Source organism: Erpetoichthys calabaricus, chromosome 1, assembly GCF_900747795.2.
Source record: "Erpetoichthys calabaricus chromosome 1, fErpCal1.3, whole genome shotgun sequence".
In the NCBI taxonomy this organism is placed as follows: Eukaryota; Metazoa; Chordata; class Cladistia; order Polypteriformes; family Polypteridae; genus Erpetoichthys; species Erpetoichthys calabaricus.
In genome coordinates, this window is record NC_041394.2 from 220,089,553 (window position 1) to 220,100,058 (window position 10,506).

At 36.2% G+C, this 10,506-nt stretch overlaps 1 long non-coding RNA gene across 1 annotated transcript; it reads left to right on the plus strand.

Moving 5' to 3' along the window:
• Nucleotides 1-6,678: 6,678 nt before the first annotated feature.
• LOC127526865 (uncharacterized) lies at nucleotides 6,679-8,195 on the plus strand. Its single transcript, XR_007934295.1, has 3 exons — nucleotides 6,679-7,085; nucleotides 7,196-7,959; nucleotides 8,140-8,195. It is a non-coding gene; the product is annotated as an uncharacterized LOC127526865 (long non-coding RNA).
• The last annotated feature ends 2,311 nt before the right edge of the window (nucleotides 8,196-10,506 follow it).

Here is a 10,506-nt window from a genome sequence, read left to right on the forward strand (position 1 = left end):
AAGAATGTCATTTTTAAGTTTTAAATTCGAAGGTTCACCATAAAATTGAAGGTGTTATTCAATACTAGAATCCCCAAAAGACATACTGCACTTACAATATTTGATTCCATTTTCTTAAGCATTCAGTTTTTGAAAAACAAAGGAAATCTTTTTGAATGTACATTTGCTTTTACATTTTTTCACATAGCCGATGGTTTTATCTAAAGTGACTTACAAAAGATCATAACTGAACAAACATTAGTCTAAGTGAATGTTTGAAGCAAGTGTTACAGGTCAAGGCTACAAAATTGACCATCACAAGTGAAGAACTCTAAATCAAAAAGAACAACAAAAGACTGGTCAATCTTTTCTTAGCTTACTAAGAACTTAGCAACAAACCATTATCAATTAGAGAGAAAATCACAGAACAAGAGGGTCTCCAAAAATCTTCTAAACACAGTGAGGGAATCAGCAGTTCAGAACGAGATGGACAGCTTGTTTCACCAACTACTGGCTGCTCATGAAAAGAGTCTGGGAAAGAGTCTGGATTGACATTTCATGTCATGTAGAGGTGGCATCACCAGACGCCATTCATTAGCAGGCCTGAGTGGGTGAGAAGGAGAATAGGACTGCTCTGTTTACAAGCATCTGTAAATAATTCTGCTGTAAACGAAAGGTAAAACCTTTGCTTTTAAGAAACATCCAAAAACTCACCAAGCGACTGCATAAATCATGGTAAAGCAAATGGGACACAGGAACACCTACACAAAAATATGCTCAAGATCAATATCATTTGAAAGGTTATCAAGCAGTGACCCAGCCTGGGGATGAGACCCACCTTTATACATCTATGCTATTCAGCTGCTAGAGGATAAAGTACTTAGGCTGGGAATGCAAAGAGTATGAGTGTATAACAAAAAAGAAAATGTGTATCCAATCTAGACACTAGTCATTGTACATAATGGAAATATAGAATTACAACTAAAGACAAGGTTCAGTATTATAGCCTTACAAGACAAATTACAAAAGTATGAAAAAAAATTAAAGTATGGTAACAATAAAGACACATCCCATAGGTGACATTTACAGTAGAATACAGTGTGTAAGAGTAAGACACTTTTTTTTTTTAGTAATCCTCAGTGTTCCCTATTCTCCACATTCTAAACACTGGAATGGAATATTACATTTTATAGATGCTGAAATGAAATGTAAATTAAGGAGTTCTAATTAATGAAACTCAAATAAACAATGCCTAACCTAATAAAGTGCATTTTAAGGACAGCTGTGCTTTTGACCATATAAATGCCCAAACGTACTTCTACAAGTGAATATTGTATTTAAATAAATTATGCACGTTATTATTGTATTAATACTAGAAATCCAAATATTACCTATAGTATATGTTCATTGCTTCTCAACAAATCTTTGAAACTCCTTAATGTTTATGTAATTTATAGAGAAAGCCGAAATTGTTTTGAGTTGACTTAAATCCTCCTCCCTAATGACTAATGTCTGTCTGGCTTTCACTCAAGCACTCCACATAACTGCAGTATCTGTGTTAATCATAGGCTTTCTGATTGCAAACATGCACTGTATAAATATGTCTATAGACATCTGTAGGAAAAAGTAACACAAACTCACTAGATAAACTAATAACACATTACTGTACAAAAGAAAATATTGATGTGGCTAACACCATCATTAACTCATAACTGGCAGCAGCTCAGTCAAATGTGACATTGGAATGTATGCAACACAGTGTCAACAGAGTGGTGCAGAAGAGGGGCAGGGCCCATCAAGAATCAGACAGCAGTCTGTCAAAAGCAGAGATCTTCTAAGCAGCAGTATGGGCAGACGTGATGGCGGTGATGGCAGGACAACGTGTGCCCCTCTAGTGAGTAATCCGGAACCCAGTCATTTACAAATATTTTGAAACATTTCTTCAGGTATTATTTTTTATTTTACTTTGAGATCATTTTGTTTCATGCAGACATTGAATCTTTTTTGGATACTTGTACCAAAACAACACAATACAATACAACTGAGTGCAGGCACAGAGCACAGTGAACAATTCTCAGTTAAAATGTAAGTATAGATTATACTAATTACTAAATACAGAACGGATACACATATAAATATAGATTTGTTAAAACACAAAAGAGCAACTTAAAAATTGATTAAACATAAATGGAAACCAACAATATCTGTCCCTAAATTAACTGATGAACTATGGCCAGTTGACCACAAAGGTGTTTAAATTTGTTAAAGGGAAAATCTTAAACAAAGTCACAGTCGTGGAGACTTTGGCCAACTGGCTGTCTACCTGTTCCTGGGTTTTCTATAGTGGAGTCCGCGCTGGCCGTCCAATCTGATGAGAGAATCTTTCCATCCGACGATTCCAGTGCTCCTTTATCCAAGATGACCTTTTATAAGCAGGAGAGAAGCCTGGCAGTACAGTAGTGGCATCAAATGCCACATCCAGATACCGAAAAGCTTAACAGAACAGAGGAGGGTTAGTAATAGTTTACTAATATTGTATTACCTCTACTTCTGTGCAAATGACTAACAAACAGAAATTCAGTATGCACAGCTAATGAGCAGCTCTACTCAGGGTCTGCTAGACTAAAGTATTGAGTCTTCAGCCTGGATTTAAATGCTGTATCTTAAGGGACATCACTTACATTAGCAGGTAGATTATTCAACGGCTTCAGGGGTCTGCAACTAAAAGCTCGATCACCCCTGTTTTCATTTTTTTTATTATTTTATTAATCCTTGGAATCTTAAGTAGGCTGGCATCTTCATATTTCAATGTGCGCTCAGTTTTGTAAGTCATGATAAGATCAGATAAGTAAATAGGGCCTTGACCATTTAAGGCTTAAAAAGAGAATTTTGAAATCAGCCCTAAACTTAACTGGAAGCCAGTGCAAAGACTTGAAAACTGGAGTTATATGTTCATATTTTCTGGTTTGTGCAATAATTCTGGTTGCAGCATTTTGAATTAACTGAAAGCTGCATAAAGTGCGATTTGAACAGCCAGTGCATTGCAGGAGTTGAACCTACTAGAGGTAAGTTCATGAAGTAATTTTTCAGTATCCTGCATATTTAGAAAACATCTTAATCTTCCAACATTTTTAAGATGGATAAAGATATGTTTTGAATACTTTTGTAATGTTTTGTTTTGTAATGTGTTTATCAGTTTTCATAACTGCCCTTTTTTGTGTTTAGATTTTATTCCAAACAAATAAGTGAGCATTGAAAGTGTTATTTTAAGTCTTTTTCGTTATTGCCCTTTGCTGTAATTACTTTAAGTCTGAGCGCATCTCCAGTGGAACAAGTAACAGACTAGTTGGAAAGAAATGAAACCTAGACTTGCAGAGTTCATTTTTACTGTAAGAGAAGCTACTTGTCCTGGGACTTGTGTCATTTTAGAATGCACTATAGAATAATAACAGGTTCTGTCCTAATTGCACATACTGCACTTGTTTTCTAAAAATAGTCAGATGGAAGAGCACAGAGAAGAATGAGTTCTACTGTATGTACGCTTCTCTCACTCCTGAATTTTCTCATCTTGTGTTGAGCAGCTGTACTGTAAGAATAGTCTTTGAGGTTTCCCACAGCAACCTTATTTTTCTAACATAAAAATGCTCTGAGATTTTTCAAGTTTTGAGGTATACTTGTTCTACTGACCTGCGGTGGGCTGGCGCCCTGCCCGGGGTTTGTTTCCAGCCTTGCGCCCTGTGTTGGCTGGGATTGGCTCCAGCAGACCCCCATGACCCTGTAGTTAGGATATAGCGGGTTGGATAATGGATGGATGGATGGATGTTCTACTCACAAATCATGGTGCCAGATAGTGGTGAAGTGTTACATATTGACTGAACATGCAAGTAAGAATTGCACTGTACTCTGCACAGCAAATCACTTAGTGTTAAATTTCTAGTGTTACTGTTTAGAGTTGACATCTGAGAGTTGTTTTTTCATACCTTACACCAGACAGTGTTGATTCATTTCTGAGTAAAGTGTTATTCTGCAGTGTGATTACAGTAAAATATACTTTCACAGTGTGATGTACACTTCCAGAAAGTAGTACTACGTTTGGTCTGCTCTTCTCACTGAAATGGCGGCTTCTCCCACATGTATGGAAGAGGCAGTATGTTGTTAGTGTACTGATTTGTATTTTGAAGTTTTCATTTAAAGTAAATTTATTGTAGTTAATATTTTAGTCAAAACTATGTATATTTGTTAATACTGAGTTAAGACTTTTTCATACAAATGTCGCATTGGATGTTATTTTAAAAAATATTTTTTGAACGAAGATGACATTTTTAGTAAACATTTAACCATAACATAATTTTAAGATGCAAAATTGAAATTGTATCAGTAATAATCAGCATTATTATTTTTCAAAGTGTGCATAATTGTACATTTTCTTAATTAGTTTTACAAATGAAGACGCCATATTGCGGCAAAACATGCTTTTTGTCTTGGTCATAGATAAAAACCACCATAAAAATCACCATTCTTCTATGAAGACGAATGTGACTGATTTCTGAGAGATGGTAACTGGACATTTAGTAAGCAAAAGAATAAAAAATTGTGTAGATGCTCATTAAAGTTCAGTACGTTAAACAAAAAAAACATATTAAAGTTGACAAGGCTGGATTACATTACACTGATTTTATTAAAGACGGTGAGTAAAACGCAGATTCTCTTTGTATTTATTTTTAATGCATAACTGTTATATTGAGTTGACCGAGTTTTCAAAACAAGAGAATGTAAAAGTTGTGATTGTTTTTTTTTTTACTTTATATCATTAAGTGGTGAAAAAGTTCGGCTCCCAGAAGATCTAATTATGCATGTTTGCGATGACACGAACAGAAATCAACGAGGAAGTATTTGGCGAAATAGTCAAGTTAAAGCCAGAAATGTGTTACATTGTGAAAGATGTCAGCGCTGGTAAGTAGAGTCCTCTTGGTGTTCTCACAGTAGAGTCTTGCGTCTATTGGCTTTTACTTATTGTACTGCGACAGCGTCTCAAGGTGATGCATTGTAAGAGGCTGGAAATAATGTATCGGAACCACAAACTTTTGTGAATACTTGACTGTCAGGCTATTTAATTACAGAATTCTGATGTTTTAATAACGAGTATTAAATGTATTATTGTAAAAAAAAGGTAGAAACGCTTTGAGTACAATGCCTTTAAAGTCTCTGAGTTTTCTTCTTTGCGTTTATTTTGAGTTTTCTTTGACACAGTCATCCCCCAGCTCCTGCACTGACACACTTTCAATATCTTCAGCAAGCGAACAGGACGCAGGCCCACCAGCAAAGAGGACACAACTTTCTCCTGATAGAGCCACAGATGCTAAAGAGGTATAGCAACATATTCATTTGTATAATACGTGATCATAACATTTTATATTTTCATTATGTGGTTTCTCATTGTAGAGTAGTATCTTTAAGACCTTTACTTTTTTGTTGTTACCCCTGACTTTTTTTATCTTGTTAAAAACATTCTAATGAAGAAACCTGGTTGAGAAAAAAATAATGCAGGAATACTGGGATAAAAGAATGCTCAGTGACTGCACAAGGAGACAGCTCATCAACATGTTGGTTGCATACATGACAGAAGAACGGGTACGACTATATCTTACGTTACATAAATATATACTTAAATATAATGCCCTGGATAAGTGGGTCAAGAAAATGGATGGATGCATGAATGAGTGGATGTAAAGTAATGTCAGTAGATTAAACAGTTCCATTTAAATGCAGTATATTGTACAGTAATCCCTCCTCCATCGCTGGGGTTGCGTTCCAGAGCCACCCGCAAAATAAGAAAATCCGCGAAGTAGAAACCATATGTTTATATGGTTATTTTTATATTGTCATGCTTGGGTCACAGATTTGCGCAGAAACACAGGAGGTTGTAGAGAGACAGGAACGTTATTCAAACACTGCAAACAAACATTTGTCTCTTTTTCAAAAGTTTAAACTGTACTCCATGACAAGACAGAGATGACAGTTCTGTCTCACAATTAAAAGAATGCAAACATATCTTCCTCTTCAAAGGAGTGTGCGTCAGGAGCAGAGACTGTCATAAAGACAGAGAACGCAAACAAATCAATAGGGCTGTTTGGCTTTTAAGTATGCGAAGCACCACGGCACAAAGCTGTTGAAGGTGGCAGCTCACACCCCCTCCGTCAGGAGCAAGGAGAGAGAGAGAGATAGAGAGAGACAGAGAAAAACAAACATGCAAAAATCAATATGTGCCCTTCGAGCTTTTAAGTATGCGAAGCACCGTGCAGCATGTCGCTTCACTAAGCAGCTGCACAGAAGGTAGCAACATGAAGATAATCTTTCAGCATTTTTAGACGAGTGTCCGTATCGCCTAGGTGTGCGAACAGCCCCCCTCCTCACACCCCCTACGTCAGGATCAGAGAAAGCGCAAGAGAGAGAAAGAGAAAAGTAAGTTGGGTAGCTTCTCAGCCATCTGCCAATAGCGTCCCTTGTATGAAATCAACTGGGCAAACCAACTGAGGAAGCATGTACCACAAATTAAAAGACCCATTGTCCTCAGAAATCCGCGAACCAGCAAAAAATCCGCGATATATATTTAAATATGCTTACATATAAAATCCACGATAGAGTGAAGCTGCGAATGGCGAAGCGCGATATAGCGAGGGATCACTGTATATCTTATTTGGATTTAGCTTTGCAATATTTCTGTTAGAATATAAACTTGAAAATTCTGAAAGTTCTCCACTTCTGTGGGTACTCAAGTTTTCTTCCCACATGATGTGCATGTTAGATTAATTTCCAATTCTAAATTAGTCTATATTGACATGTTCGAGCATGCCATGTGATGCTTGGCAAATGTCTGCCATGTATGCAGTAAACCAGGATAGGTTATGATCCCTTGCATTCCCAAATTGGATTTAGTGTGTTTGATAATGGATGGATAGATTAATGCAATAATGTGTGATCAACCATAAAGGATACTTTTTTTTCTTTTTAGATGAATTCCAGCAAAAGAAATAAGAGAAAAATATGCTTTAGGGATTGTTACTCTTTTTCCTTCTCTTAAGGATCCCTTTTCTACAAAAGGATATGTGACCAAAATCTTTTTTTTTTCTTACTGGCATACAGTTTATTATGCAGTAAAAGTTATAAGAAATGGCATATATAATAATATGTTTGCTTTTTATTTTATTTTTTTAAGGAACATTTTTATGATACAGAGAGCTGTACTGGTTACCTTGCTTGGCACCTAAAAATGGTGCAGTGCAAGACTTTGTTTCAAAGCAAGGAAGTAAATAAAATAAAACTGGAGGTCCAAGTTCAGTGTGAGAAATTCTTCATCCAGAAGAACAGCTAACTGGAGACAATTGCAGAGAAGCAGTATCTTTCCTGACTCATTGTTCAGATAAAGCACTCATTTATGAGAAAATGAGAAAAACATTTCAATACCACCAGCAACTGGTGCATGACCCAGAGAAAATGATATCTGTACTTTCCGTCTTTCCAAGATTTTTGGATACAAAAGGCTTGATATGTTATAAGTAATAAAAATGAAAACAATGAGCTGTAGAATAACCTTTTAAAATTTTACTTATCTATCAGTTTTATACATATACTCTGTAGTCAGTTGATTTTTTTTTCTGTGTAACTTTTTATTTTAGTCAGTGTCATCTTGAAAGCATATGGTGTGAAATAATTGTGAAATGTAAAATTTGATTGAAAATTTGTAAATCTCTAAGTTATACGTATTCTGTTTTAATCTGTTAAAGGTAAATCAAGATTTCAGTCTTTTATTTGGCTCTGACACATCTTCCAAATTGCTTGAGAAGTGGGATACCTGCTTTAAGTTTAAGATTATTAAAGAAGCAAGATCTCTGACAGGTCAGATGGCTGATTTGAATATTCTGCTGAAGTGTGCAGAATCTACCTTTGATTGTGAAGATCATGAATCATCAGGGTTTATTGGTGAGTAGATGAATGAATAATGATTAGTGAAATGCTGGGGTGCTGAGGCAAACATCACCCCAACATCTGGAAATTATTCACTTTAAACATGTTTAACACCCAGTTTGATATACTTGAGCATTCATGTTTTTACTGTGGTATTTTTAAGAAACTAGTAGTGTGAATTTCAAAATTCCATAGGTTGGGATGCAGACATGGCCTCAATTTTGTTATTAGTCTATCTTTTACCACCAGCACCAGCTGGAGTAAAAAAAGTGCCAAAAATCACCTGTAGTGGGGTAGTTGACCATATGGTACAGTTTCATAAGGTATTTTCTATTTTTAATATTAATGAATTGTAATGCATTATGTCTATTAGGTTAAACACTTAATAATTGCTTGTATTTTTTTCTGTCAGTCAAGCTGCAGTATTGATGAACACCTCAGCCAAAATGAAGGTCATCAGCCTTACGTTCTGGCAGTAGGAACAACGAAGGCCAAGATTCATGAATTTTATATTGTCCTGAACAAACAACTTATACCATGTCAGGCAAGAAGTTCTTTGGGAGCATTCGGTTAACTTTTTAAGGCTCATTTTGTATTCAGTATTTCCTATGATAAGGCCTTAATGAAATGTATATACATTCTTGCAAACAACTGTTTACATCATTGATATTGGACATGTGAGGGGATCACCAAGGGTTAAAGAATTAAGAGCAAAGTATTGAATAATTAAACTTATTGATTGCTGTTCAGTCTTCATAATGACAAATATGTTAAAGTGTTTTTCATGTTTGTCGTCATATGCAGATAGCAATGCATTAATTAGGCATTTGAAAATAGCACATGGATATTACCCTAGTAAAAAGTTAAGACTTACTTGTGCTCAAGAAGGATGCTCTCGGATATTTTACTCATATGCCGGATTTAGAAAACATCTCAATGTTCCCATGTAAATGATACAAGACAATGTGTTTACCCTGAAATTACACACAAATTGAATTCTTCTGATGAAAACCAATGTGTTTGCCCAGAAATTACAAATGTATTTAATTCTCCCAACAAGCATGATGCAAGCATAAACACTGATATTTGTGTACCTGAGATTCCCCCAACTTGTCGCATTACAAATGACCACCTTAAAGAAATGTGTGCATCCCTAATAGCAAAGCTGCAAGCAAGTGGTACTGCAAATAGTATTATATCATCAGTAGTGGGGGATATGGAAGAATTTGTTAATGAAACACAATTTAAAATTAAGGAGGATGTTTTGGCTTCACTTACATCACATAATATAAATGTATCAGATAAAGAATCATCCATTGGAAGTATTGATAACCCCTTCAGTAGTTTAAATTCAGAAAGGAAATGAACAAGTTATTTTACTAAAAATTTTATTCTATGCACCAGCAAATTAGACAAAGCTAGTGAAAGCATAACTATGTTTTGATACAAGTAAAAAATGTAATAAAAAATACTCCTCACAAAACTGTACAAACCTTGTTATAGTTTTTGTTGGACAATTCCTAGTCCAGTGTATATTGACATTATTGATGGAAATAGCTTGTTTTGTTAAGTACATTGTTATTGTATTTTATCTTATACATATGTAACTATTGTAAATATTTTGTTAAATAAAAGGTGTGAAGTAAAAATACAGTGGAACCTCGGGTCACAAACATCTCGGACCACGTACAAATCGGGTTACGACCAAAAAGTTTGCCAAACTTTTGCATCTGTTCACGACCACACACTCGGGTGACGAACAAGCCAGCTTCCCTTCCGGTTCATACGCGCCGATGATTTCTGCACATGTTCAGTCTCTCCCTGTGCATTCCCTGTGCAGTGAGAGAGAGAGAGAGAGTGCGAGCGAGTGAGCAAGAGAGAGAGAGTGCATGAGAGAGAGAAAGAGAGAGTGCGAGAGCGCGAGCGAGAGATGAGAGTGCGAGAGAGAGAGAGAGAGCACGAGCGAGCAAGAGAGAGACAGTGTGCGAGCGAGTGAGCAAGAGAGAGAGAGTGCGAGCGAGTGAGCAAGAGAGAGAGAGCGCGAGAGAGAGAGAGAGTGTGAGAGCGCGAGCGAGAGATTAGAGTGCGAGAGAGAGAGAGAGCACGAGCGAGCAAGAGAGAGAGAGTGTGCGAGCGAGCGTATATCTATTTACATACAGCTTGTACGGTCCGGAACGGATTAATTGTATTTACATACAATTCTATGGGGGAAATTACTTCGTGTCACGACCAAATCGGGTTGCAACCAGAGTTTTGGAACGAATTATGGTCGTGACCCAAGGTTCCACTGTATGTCTCTAGTGTAGTATCTTAAGATTAAGAAATTTTCCTGCTTACATATACAAATACAGTATATCGCTCATCAGTTCTCCTGGAATATGCAGTTTGGAAATAGATCATTATTTATTCAGATATATAAAACAGTGTCATCTCATTCATCTTTTTTCCTAGTACTACAGATATTTAAGGCAACTATTAAATGTTATCTACACTAGAGAGTGAAATATGTAACACCTAGAAGTATTAATGCCACATTAAGTTGTGTAATCTTAACTCGGTAAG